This window comes from Heptranchias perlo, unplaced genomic scaffold (assembly GCF_035084215.1).
Source record: "Heptranchias perlo isolate sHepPer1 unplaced genomic scaffold, sHepPer1.hap1 HAP1_SCAFFOLD_60, whole genome shotgun sequence".
Taxonomy (NCBI): Eukaryota; Metazoa; Chordata; class Chondrichthyes; order Hexanchiformes; family Hexanchidae; genus Heptranchias; species Heptranchias perlo.
In genome coordinates, this window is record NW_027139623.1 from 639,722 (window position 1) to 652,135 (window position 12,414).

At 46.2% G+C, this 12,414-nt stretch overlaps 1 non-coding gene across 1 annotated transcript; it reads left to right on the forward strand.

Moving 5' to 3' along the window:
- Window positions 1-580: 580 nt before the first annotated feature.
- On the forward strand, window positions 581-652 carry trnag-ucc (transfer RNA glycine (anticodon UCC)). Its single transcript has one exon. It is a non-coding gene; the product is annotated as a tRNA-Gly (tRNA).
- The last annotated feature ends 11,762 nt before the right edge of the window (window positions 653-12,414 follow it).

Sequence of the window (12,414 nt, forward strand, 5' to 3'; positions counted from 1 at the left end):
AGGAATTATATTTTACCCGACAAATGCGGTGTTGTGAAATGATACAAGATGTGATTCTAACATGAAATTATTTGCTGTTATTAGTCTGGAAATAATATGATTTCAATATTAAATGTTTAATCCTGAAATGTATAAAATCAAATGCTCCTTTCCGGTTGGTGATTATTTCCCATCACACACACTGCCCGGTGGGATGGACTGAGGGTGAGCTGTCAGGGTCAGACAGCGTCCTGTTCATTGGGACATTTGTTTTGACCAGAACAGAACAATAATGGACCAACACCCGGACCGTTACTAACTGGTAAAATATTAATATAATTTCAAACTCCAGTGGGGAGTTCTGGAGGAATGTGCAGGTATCGACTGTCTCTTCAGTCCGATATCAGGTGAAGAATTACTGGCTGTTGTGTAATTTCCATTGATTGGGGGTTGGCGACATCTACTGGGCGGAAACGGGAACTGCAACAGAGCGAGAAAGGATCCGTCAGAAACCAGTTTCAATGAAGAACAAAATCCAACAGCCTGCAGTGACTGTTCAGGGTCTGATGTTTGAGAGCAATTTGATCATCCCCGCTTGTCACCGATGGTGGTATAGTGGTGAGCATAGCTGCCTTCCAAGCAGTTGACCCGGGTTCGATTCCCGGCCATCGCATTTCAGTATTCTTATTAAATTATTTCCCTCATTAGGTTTGCCATCGAATTTGTTGCAGTTCAGCTGGATATTGTTTCCAAAACATAAACTGGGATAATTGCAGCAAAATGTTTTCAACGTTAATTTATCTTTCCTATAGAAGGAATAGATGACAAATATACTGGAAATAGTGAGCTACCAAGGGTCGAACAAGAGTGAGGAAGGCAAATGATATGTGAGCTTTTATTGCAACGGTGTTGCAATATAAGAGTAATAAGGACTTGTTGCAATTGTGCTATGAGGAGATATTGTGTAAAATTGGCCTATATTCGCTGGAGTTTAGAAGAATGAGAGATGATCGCATTGAAACGTGTCAATTTTTTAGACGGCTTGACAGGGTAGATGCGGAGAGGCTGATTCCCCTGGCTGGAGAGTCAAGAACTTGAGGTCAGAGTATCAAGATCAGGGGTCGGCCATTTTGCATCCACATGAGGAAAAAATTCTTCACTCAAAGGGTTTTGAATCTTTGGAATTCTTCACCCCAGAGGGCTGTGGATGCTCAGTCGTTGAATATATTCAAAGCTGAGATCGATAGATTTTTGGACGCTAATGGCATCAAGGTATATGGGGATGGGGCGAGAAAGTGGAGTTGAGGTCGAAGATCAGCCATGATCTGATTGAATGGCGGAGCAGGCTCGCGTATCGTATGGCCTACTCCTGCTCCTATTTCTTATATTCTTATGTAGAGAGCCTTATATCCAAGTGTGCTGATGACACTAAGTTAGGTAGCACCGTAAACATTATAGATGGGAGCAGAAAGTTGCAAAGGGACATTGATAGATTCAGTGAGTGGGCAAAACTGTGGCAGATGGAGTTCAACGTGGGGAAGTGTGTGGTCATCCACTTTGAACCATAAAAAGATCGATCAGAGTATTTTCTAAAGGGCAAGAAACTAGGAACTGTGGATGAGCAGAGGGGTTAATGAGACCAAGTACAGAATTCACTAAAAGGTGAAAAATAAGTTAAAATGGTAATGGTATTTTGATGTTTATTTCAAGGGACAGGAAATAAAAATGAGTGGAAGTTATGTCACAGTTATTCAGAGCTCTGGTTAGAGCTTATTTAGAGTATTGTGTTCAGTTCTGGGCACCGCACCTCTGGCAGGATAAGAACATAAGGAATATGAGCAGGAGTAGGCCTTACGGCCTCTCGAGCCTGCTCCGCCATTCAATAGATCATCTGCTCTTAACTGCCCGATCCCCATATCCCTTGATTGTCTTGTCCAAAAATCTATCAAACTCAATCTTGAATACACTAAACGACTGAACATCCACAATCCTCTGGGGTGGAGAGAACCGTATCGACCAAGATAAAGGGAATGAAATGAACTGTGTCATACAGTTACATTTCGCTGCTCTGTCTGACCATTTTAGTCACTACTTCCCTGCAGAGGGATTTGAAAATTCGATGGAAAAGCGTTGGGTGAAAGATCCTTTTGCTTTCGAAAATCCTGAATCTATAATGAAGCTAAATTTGATGCCTGATCAAGAAAACGGGCTGGTGCGATTCACCTGTGACAGCGCACTGAAAACACGCCTCAAGTCATTCAGTTTGTCTTATTTTTGGATCAGTGCTTTCAAAGATTATCCACTGTAAGTAAGATTAGTGTTCCGTTGTTCCTGCCGTTCACAAAAACCTACATCTGCGAACTGGGATTTTCGACTTTGAGAAGGTTAAAAACAAGAGAAAGAAACCGACTCAACCGTGCCTGATATGCGTGGAGCGCTTTCATCTTGTGATCCAGATTGGAACGAGATCATGAACAATAGGCAGACACATCCGTCACATTAAGTAAGTGAAACTCAACCTGAACTTTTATTTACCAAATTGACACAATATTTCAAATGTTTTTCAAGTAACGTCGATGTCTAATTTTAGTTATTACTTGAAATGAAGTGAAGAGCATGGACTGACCTTTATTGGGATTTGATGAAAACTCCAGCCGGAAGATATTATTGTTTTGGATCCCTGGGGGAAGTGTTTTCCTTCCACTGGGTCACGAGGAAAAATGTTTGTGAAACACTGTTCCACATTGTACGGTCAGTGTCTGTTTAGCAAACCGACCCTCAATTCCTCAGTCCGTATTTCCAGAAACGCTTCTGTGCGGGACGCCGGCAAAAAAACACTGACCGACTCCCGGTTACTAATGGCGGCCGGAGGCCCCACAATCCACCGCGCCCCAGAAACCCGTCCATCTCTCCAAGGCGCTCATTTCGCGATCAGACTGCGCATGCTCCCCAGGCCCGCCCTGCATTCTGGGAGCGCTTCGGTCCTGCAGTTTGTCGCGAGTCGGACTGGGTGGAAACAGGAGAAGAAACCGGGAAGCGGCGGGTGGGACGAGGGAGGCGCTGGGTGAGGGGTTTAATGGTGCTAAGGGCACCCGGGACACCCGTCCGCCGGGCCCCCCGGCTCTGATTCGGGTTCTGAGCCGCACTCGGTGTTGCTGAGACTCCGCTTGGCCCCGCTCAGTGTCTCGGACCAGAACCGCGCATGCTCTGGCCATGGGCCCTTCCCGCGCCTGCGCGCTGATCCCCTTCGAATTCAGGTAGAACGTATTCTACCGCGCGGGGCATTTTGGGTAAGATTATCGCCATTGTAAAATCCTCTTGCCGATATTTCTGTGATGGGGTGTCAAAGGGCGAGGTTTACCAATCAAAAGCAAAATACTACGGATGCTGGAAATGTGAAACATAAAGAGAAAATGCTGGAAATCCTCAGCAAGTCAGGCAGCATCCGCGGAGAATGAAACAGAGTTAACGTTTCAGATTAGTGTTAAGGTTTTGTCAGAACTTGAAGAAGTGAAAGAATTAACAGTTTTTGAGCAAGTAGAGAGGCAGGGAAAGAGGGGGCGGGGAGGGAAAGAACAAAAGGGAAGGTCTGTGATAGGGTGGAGGGCAGGAGTGATGAATCAAAAAAAGGGATGAAGCTGCAAGGCAAGGTGGGTGGCAATGGGTCAAGTCAATAAACAAAGGATGACTCCAGTCGAGCTTTCAAGGGCTGCAGTCAGCTGGATGCGTGAATGAGGCCGTGAGCCAAAGGAAGCGAATTTGAAGCGGAGAGAGAGGGACACGCTGTGGAACCGGGCGCAGACACTCATCCGCAGCCCAGACATCACTTCTTTCCCACTCGGCGTGAAAGGACTATATTAATTACAATAATCCGTGTTATTTCATTTTGAATAGTTTAGTTTCTAAATTGAATCATGTTTCTCCAATTATATTTCCCAACTCAGATTCAAGGCCTCCAACCCAACCCAAATGTTGGAGATGGTGCAGAGGGTTTGGGTTTCAGCAGAGGTAGGAGGGTGAGTGTGTGAGACTGGGATTTACTGTCTGGGGGGAATGAGCAGGAAGAATGTTCCATAGAAACTAGAATTGCCTGTTCTGAATTTCTATTCTGTATTCACAGTGAGGACTTTTGTAAACTCCAGTGCACTGATTGCGGAAAGAGCTTTAACCAGTTCCACAACCTGAAAAAAACATCGCACCATTCACAGCGGGGAGAAACCGGACACGTGTTCTGTGTGTGGACGAGGCTTCAACTGATCGTCCAACCTGGAGAGACACAAGGACGATGGAGAAACCGTGGAAATGTGGGGACTGTGGGAAGGGATTCAATTACCCATCCCAACTGGAAACTCATCGACGCAGACACACTGGGGAGAGGCCGTTCACCTGCTCCGTGTGTGGGAAGAGATTCACTCGGTCATCCTACCTCATTGAACATCAACATGTTCACATTGATAAGAGACCCTTTGAATGTTCTGACTGTGAGAAGAGCTTTAAAAGGACAAGGGATTTACTGAGACACCAACGTATTCACACTGGGGAGAGGCCGTTCACCTGCTCCGTGTGTGGGAAGGGATTCACTCTGTCATCCATTCTACTAATACACCAGCGAGTTCACATGTGACTGCAGGGGTTGGATTCTGCTGTTATTACTGCTGTTAATCACATCCAGGACTGAACCGTGTTCATTCTGGCAGTTGGGGGTTGTTTCTGATGTTAATAATCCATTTCACTGGACTGCAGTATTAGAATTCTGTACAAGTGTCAAATAAATCAGCTTTCTTTTAAACACAGTATTTCTTGTCCTTGATATCTCGATGATAAGACAAGGTGATTGAGGACTTATGATGAAGTGAGTGGAATCCATCTTAGAACTGAGTTCCTCCACCTTTTAAAAAGATGGATCTACAAGATGTCCAAGTCTGACAGGACAGAAAATTCTATTATATCACAGGGTCCACTTCAATCAGCCTGAGCAGATTTCCACTACCCTTGTGTGAAAAAGAGATTCCTGATTTCAATGCTAGATGCACAAGCTCTAAATTTAAGTTTATGCCCTCTTGTTCTGGATTGCCCCACCAGAGAAAATAGTTTCTATTTCTACCCTATTGAATCCCTTTATAATTTTAAATATCTGGATCAGATCACCCCTCAACCTTCTAAACTCAAGGGAATGAAACCAAGTTTATGCAACCAGTCCTCATAATTGAACCCTTCAAGCCCCAGTATCATTCTGGTGAATCTGCACTGTCCTCCCTCCAAGACCAATATATCCTTGGTGAGGATCAGTACTCCAGATGGGCTCTGACCAAGGCTCTGTAGAACTGAAGCATCACTTCCTCCCCTTTGTATTCCAGCCCTCGAGATAAAGGCCAACATTCCATTAGTCTGTGATTTTTTTATCTGTGCACGAGCTTTTCGTGATTTTTGTACATGGACACCCAAATCCCTTTGCTCCTCCACCGTTCCCAATCTCTCAGTTTATGAAAATACTCCAATGTTTCCTTCTTGCTTCCAAAGTGAATGATCTCACACTTCCCCACATTGAACTCCATCTGCCACAGTTTGTCCATTCACTTAAACTGTCTCTTTGTAACTTCCTGCTCCCATCAACACCACTTACTGTGCCTCCTAACTTAGTGTCACCTGGAAACTTGGATCTACAACTCTCTATTCCTTCATCCAAGTTATTGATAAATATGGTGAAAAGCTGAGGCTCCAGTACAGATCCCTGGGGTCACCACTTGTCACATCCCACCAATCAACGAACGTTCCCTTTATCCCTACTCTCTTCTCCGACCTCCCAACCAATTGCAACCCAAGTCACAAGGTCACTTTCAATTCTGTGCATTTTTATTTATTACATAAGAACATAAGAAATTGGAGCAGGAGTAGGCCAATCGGCCCCTCGAGCCTGCTCCGCCATTCAATAAGATCATGGCTGATCTGATCCCAACCACAAATCTAAAGAACACAAGAAGTCGGAGCAGGACCCGGCCACATAGCCCCTGGGCCCTCTCCGCCACCCACAGGGCATTGACCGATCCGAACTCAGCTTCATGTCCAATTTCCTGCCCGCTCCCCATAACCCCTAATTCCCTTTACTTCTAGGAAACTGTCTATTTCTGTTTTAAATTTATCTAATGATGTAGCTTCCACAGCTTCCTGGGGCAGCAAATTCCACAGACCCACCACCCTCTGAGTGAAGAAGTTTCTCCTCATCTCAGTTTTGAAAGAGCAGCCCCTTATTCTAAGATTATGCCCCCTAGTTCTAGTTTCACCCATCTTTGGGAACATCCTTACTGCATCCACCCGATCAAGACCCTTCACAATCTTATATGTTTCAATAAGATCGCCTCTCATTCTTCTGAACTCCAATGAGTAGAGTCCCAATCTACTCAACCTCTCCTCATATGTCCGCCCCCTCATCCCCGGGATTAACCGAGTGAACCTTCTTTGTACTGCCTCGAGAGCAAGTATGTCTTTTCTTAAGTATGGAGACCAAAACTGTATGCAGTATTCCAGGTGCGGTCTCACCAATACCTTATATAACTGCAGCAATACCTCCTTGTTTTTATATTCTATCCCCCTAGCAATAAAAGCCAACATTCCGTTGGCTTTCTTGATCACCTGCTGCACCTGCATACCAACTTTTTGATTTTCTTGCACTAGGACCCCCAGATCCCTTTGTACTGCAGTACTTTCCAGTCTCTCGCCATTAAGAAAATAACTTGCTCTCTGATTTTTCCTGCCAAAGTGCATAACCTCACATTTTCCAATATTATATTGCATCTGCCAAATCTCCGCCCACTCACCCAGCCTGTCTATATCCCCTTGCAGGTTTTTTATGTCCTCCTCACTCTCTACTTTCCCTCCCATCTTTGTATCATCTGCAAATTTTGATATGTTGCACTCGGTCCCCTCCTCCAAATCGTTAATATAGATTGTAAAGAGTTGGGGACCCAGCACCGACCCCTGTGGAACACCACTGGTTACTGGTTGCCAGTCCGAAAATGAACCATTTATCCCAACTCTCTGCTTCCTGTTCGATAACCAATCCTCCACCCATGCCAGAATATTACCCCCAATCCCGTGATTTTTTATCTTAAGTAATAATCTTTTATGTGGCACCTTGTCGAATGCCTTCTGGAAGTCTAAATACACTATGTCCACTGGTTCCCCTTTATCCACCATATACGTTATATCCTCGAAGAACTCAAGCAAATTTGTCAGACATGACTTCCCCTTCATAAAGCCATGCTGACTTTGTCCTATTAAATTATGCTTATCTAAATGTTCCGTTACTGTCTCCTTAATAATAGACTCCAAAATTTTACCCACCACAGATGTTAAGCTAACTGGCCTATAATTTCCAGCCTTCTGCCTACTACCCTTTTTAAATAACGGTGTTACATTAGCAGTTTTCCAATCTGCCGGGACCTCTCCTGAGTCCAGGGAATTTTGGAAAACTATCACCAAAGCATCCACAATCCCTACTGCCACTTCCCTCAAGACCCTACGATGGAAGCCATCAGGTCCAGGGGATTTATCCGCCTTGAGTCCCATTATTTTACTGAGTACCATCTCCTGAGTGATTTTAATCGTATTTAGCTCCTCCCCCCCGAGAGTCCCCTGTTTGTCCAGTGTTGGGATATTCTTAGTGTCCTCTACTGTAAAGACTGAAACAAAATATTTGTTCAGCATTTTTGCCATCTCCATGTTTCCCACCATTAATTTCCCGGTCTCATCCTCTAAGGGACCTATGTTTGCCTTAGCCACCCTTTTTCTTTTTATATAACTATAGAAACTCTTGCTATCTGTTTTTATATTTTTTGCTAATTTCTTTTCATAATCTAACTTCCCTTTCTTAATCAATCCTTTAGTTACTTTTTGCTGTCTTTTGAAGAATTCCCAATTTTCTATCCTCCCACTAAGTTTGGCTACCTTATATGTCCTTGTTTTTAGTCGGATACGATCCTTGATTTCTTTACTTAGCCACGGATGGCTGTCATTTCTTTTACACCCTTTTTTCCTCAGTGGAATATATTTATTTTGAAAGTTGTAAAATAACTCCCTAAATGAACACCACTGCTCATGTACCGTCTTACCCTTTAATCTATTTTCCCAGTCCACTTTAATCAATTCCGCTCTCATACCATCATAGTCTCCTTTTCTTTTAATCTCTTGTGCTGGACGTTATCAAATGCCTTCTGGAAGTCCATACAGACAACATCCATAGACGCTCCCCTGTCCACCTTGTTAATTACCTCAAAAAATCCAACTAGATTAGTCAGACATGACCTGCCCTTCACAAATCCATGTTGACTCTCTTGAATCAGCTAAGACTTGTTCAAGTGCTCAATCGTTTTTTCTCTGATGATAGATTCCAGTAACTTCCCCACAACTGACCTTAAACTGACAGATCTGTATTTTCCTGGTTTCTTCATCCCGCCTTTCTGAAATAACGGAGTGAGGTTTTCAATTTTCATCTCCAAAGGCACAATTCTTCAGTCTAGAGAGATTTGGAAAATTATGACTCATGTATCTGCAATTTCCCCACCCGTTTCCTTTAATATCCTGGGGTGGAAACCATCAGGTCCTGGAGATTTTATTCATTGTTTGCAGTTATTTATTCACCCGATTGTGTCGAACAAGACTGAGTGTCCCAGCACTGACTGTGTATGGAAAAGGACTAAATGTCCCAGCACTGACTGTGTTTGTAACAGGACTGAGTGTCCCAGCACTGACTGTGTTTGTAACAGGACTGAGTGTCCCAGCACTGACTGTTTTTGTAACAGGACTGAGTGTCCCAGCACTGACTGTGTGCATAAGAAGACTGAGTGTCCCAGCACGACTGTGCATGGAAAAGGACTAAATGTCCCAGCACTGACTGTGTTTGTAACAGGACTGAGTGTCCCAGCACTGACTGTGTTTGTAACAGGAATGAGTGTCCCAGCACTGGCTGTGTGCATAACAGGACTGTGTGTCCCAGCACTGGCTGTGTGCATAACAGGACTGTGTGTCCCAGCACTGGCTGTGTGCATAACAGGACTGTGTGTCCCAGCACTGGCTGTGTGCATAACAGGACTGTGTGTCCCAGCACTGACTGTGTGCATAACAGGACTGTGTGTCCCAGCACTGACTGTGCAGAACAGGACTGAGTGTCCCAGCACTGACTGTGTGCATAACAGGACTGTGTGTCCCAGCACTGGCTGTGTGCATAACAGGAATGTGTGTCCCAGCACTGGCTGTGTGCATAACAGGACTGTGTGTCCCAGCACTGACTGTGCAGAACAGGACTGAGTGTCCCAGCACTGACTGTGTACATAACAGGACTGAGTGTCCCAGCACTGACTGTTCTTCCAGTCTCCATGGGCTGTGGAGGAGATAAATGGGTCGGTTAGGATCCATGATAGGGTGGAATAACATGGGGTTGTCCGTGGAGATCAAATCGGTTGGAGGAGGTTACAGAGATAGGGAGGGGGCGAGGACAATGGTGGGACTTGAACACGAGGATGAGGACCTTAAAATCGAGGCTTTGCCGGACCGGGTTCCAATGTAGTAACACACGAACAGAAACTTACGGTTCACTGCCCGGCAGACAGGTGGAGAAGACATTGATGTCCGCGGGGGAACAGTCAGGGTCACAGCAGCAGTTGAGGTCTCAGACTCCGCCAGTCAGGTCACAGGTACAAATGGGAACGGCTGGAACAAGACACACAGTGAGATCTTACAACAGAGCACGGACGGTCTCAAAGACCACCTCCCTCCCTTGTCTGAATCCACGATCACCGTCTTCACCATCTCCCAAAATCAATCTGCAGACTTATCCTCCCACTGCTTTCTACTCACCGAATTACAGTTTCCAGATACCCAGCACAACCCACTTAATAAATAATAATAATTATGTGGAGAGAATAGAGAAGCTGGGATTACTCTCTTTGGAGCAGAGAAGGTTCAGGGGAGATTTACCAGAATGGTGCCGGGGATGAATGACTTCAGTTACCGGGAGAGACTGGAGAAGCTGGGATTGTTCTCCTTCGAGCAGAGACGGTTTCGGGGAGATTTAATAGAGAGGTTCAAAATGAGGAGGGGATTTGATGGAGTCGATGGGGAGAAACTGTTGCCACTGGCGGGAGGGTCGGTATCCAGAGGACACAGATTGAAGGGAATTGGGAAAAGAGCCAGAGGGAGATGAGGAGAATGTTTTTAGGCAGCGAGTTGTTCTGATCTCGAATTCACTGCCTGAAAGGGCGGTGGGAGCAGATTCAATAATAACTTTCAAAAGAGAATCGGGTCAATCCTTGAAGGGCGGAAATTTGCGGGACTTTGGGGAAAGAGCAGGGGGAGTGGGACTAATGGGATCGCTCTTTCACAGGGTGGGCACAGGCGCGATGGGCCGAGCGGCCTCTTTCACAGGGCGGGCACAGGCGCGATGGGCCGAGCGGCCTCTCTCTGTGCTGTTTGATTCTCGCTCACTTTTGGGCTCCGACCCACGGCCCGTTTGACTGGGAGGCGGGAGAGTGACTCCCCCCCGAGCCCAGCTCGACACCGGGCGCTGACAGAGTGGAGATTCACGGGGCCCGCAGGAGGCCCCGAATAACAGCCCCGTCTCCCCTCCACCACACCTGCTCTCCCCTCTCAGGCCACTCCCGGGTGCGGGCCCTCCCTCTGTCGGCCTCGCCCCCGCCCACAGCAGCGCCCGCCTGCCCGCCGGCCCGAGGTCGCAATCATCATGCTCCCGGCGTCGGCCTGTTGCGAAGGGAACTCGGCACAGGGACAGCGCGGCGCATGTGCGGCGTCCATCGGGCCGGAGCGGCACGTACGCGTCGTGACGTTAGCGCGCAAAGATTTTTGACGCTGCCCCGTGTCACGTGATGGGAAGTGTCAGCCCAGGAGGATGGCGGGGATGTGAGAGCTGTCAATCAAAGGGCCCGGATTCAGGACTCACTGCGCACAGGGTTTGGAGAATTTGTTTCGAAATGCAAAATCTGCAAGAATGAAATGAAATTAGAAATGTACAGAAAGAGAGAAAAATTGCAATTGCAATATTCGGAATTAAAAACAGAAATGTCCAAACTCACATAAGGCTGATGTATTGGGTCCTCCTGCCACTGTTAGTCTTCTCTGCCTGGGCACAGGGTGAGCACAATGCTTGAATGCATTTTAATGCTGAGGGTGCTGGATCTATAGAATGGACCAGCGAGGGAGGCAGTGGGGCCTGATTGTAGCAGCAAATTCCAGAGAGTTGGCTAAGTATCTGACAGAGGTACCTTGGGATATGACAGCCCAGACATTGGGATTTATTTTGTACATGTGCACTAACTCTTAGTGATTGCTGTACCTTGACACCTAAGTCCCTTTGCTCCTCTACAGTCGCTAGTTTCTCACCATTAAGAAAATACTCCTATTTCTCACCTGGTGCCTGCAATAGATGCTCTTTTTACAGATCCCCACATCTTTACTCTCCACCAATGTTTCCTATGTTCACGGACCAATAACAACAGGTGCGGTGAGAGTAGAAAATGTTTGCACTATTTGAAAATATACTTTATTTCATAAAATTCATGGGTATACAAAGTTCGATGTAAATATCACAATTACAATTCAAAACATTAGAATAGATATCGTACACATCCCGATTCCATTATTACAATTGAAAACACAGAATATATTTTCTAATATATGCTGTACAATACAAGATGGGATGGCCTTACTCGGTGGCATTTCCAACATACAGACTTTTCACAGGCCGCACCTCGCTTCCTTGCGTCCCACAGCACGTATTCCTGGACCTTGGACTTTGCCAGGTGGCAACACTCGGTCATGAACAGCTCCTTCAACTGGAAGGCCAGCAGGTTTCGGGCGGACCAAAGGGCCTCCTTCACCGAGTTGATTGTTTTCCAGCAGCAGTTAATATCTGTCTCGGTATGAGCTCCGAGCAACTGCCCGGATAGCACAGCGTCCTCTGTTACCAAGCTGTTGGGGGTGAAACCCTCTTCGACTCCACGGTATAGAGGTCCTGCCTCTGTGGAGGGGTTATCACCTTTTACTCGAAATCATCGATCCATTTACCCACATTTATGTTAGTGTTTTGCAAACACTGTCCGATGTCTTTCACACACCTGTCGAACCTTGGGGTCAGAGACGTAGGGGGTAATTTCACCTTCACTGCTTGGGCGGTAAACTGACGGAGCAGAAATTAAAATCGGGGCGGTTCTTTTTTTTTATTCGTTCACGGGATGTGGGCGTCGCTGGCGAGGCCAGCATTTATTGCCCATCCCTAATTGCCCTCTAGAAGGTGGTGGTGAGCCGCCTTCTTGAACCGCTGCAGTCCGTGTGGTGACGGTTCTCCCACAGTGCTGTTAGGAAGGGAGTTCCAGGATTTTGACCCAGCGACGATGAAGGAACGGCGATATATTTCCAAGTCGGGAT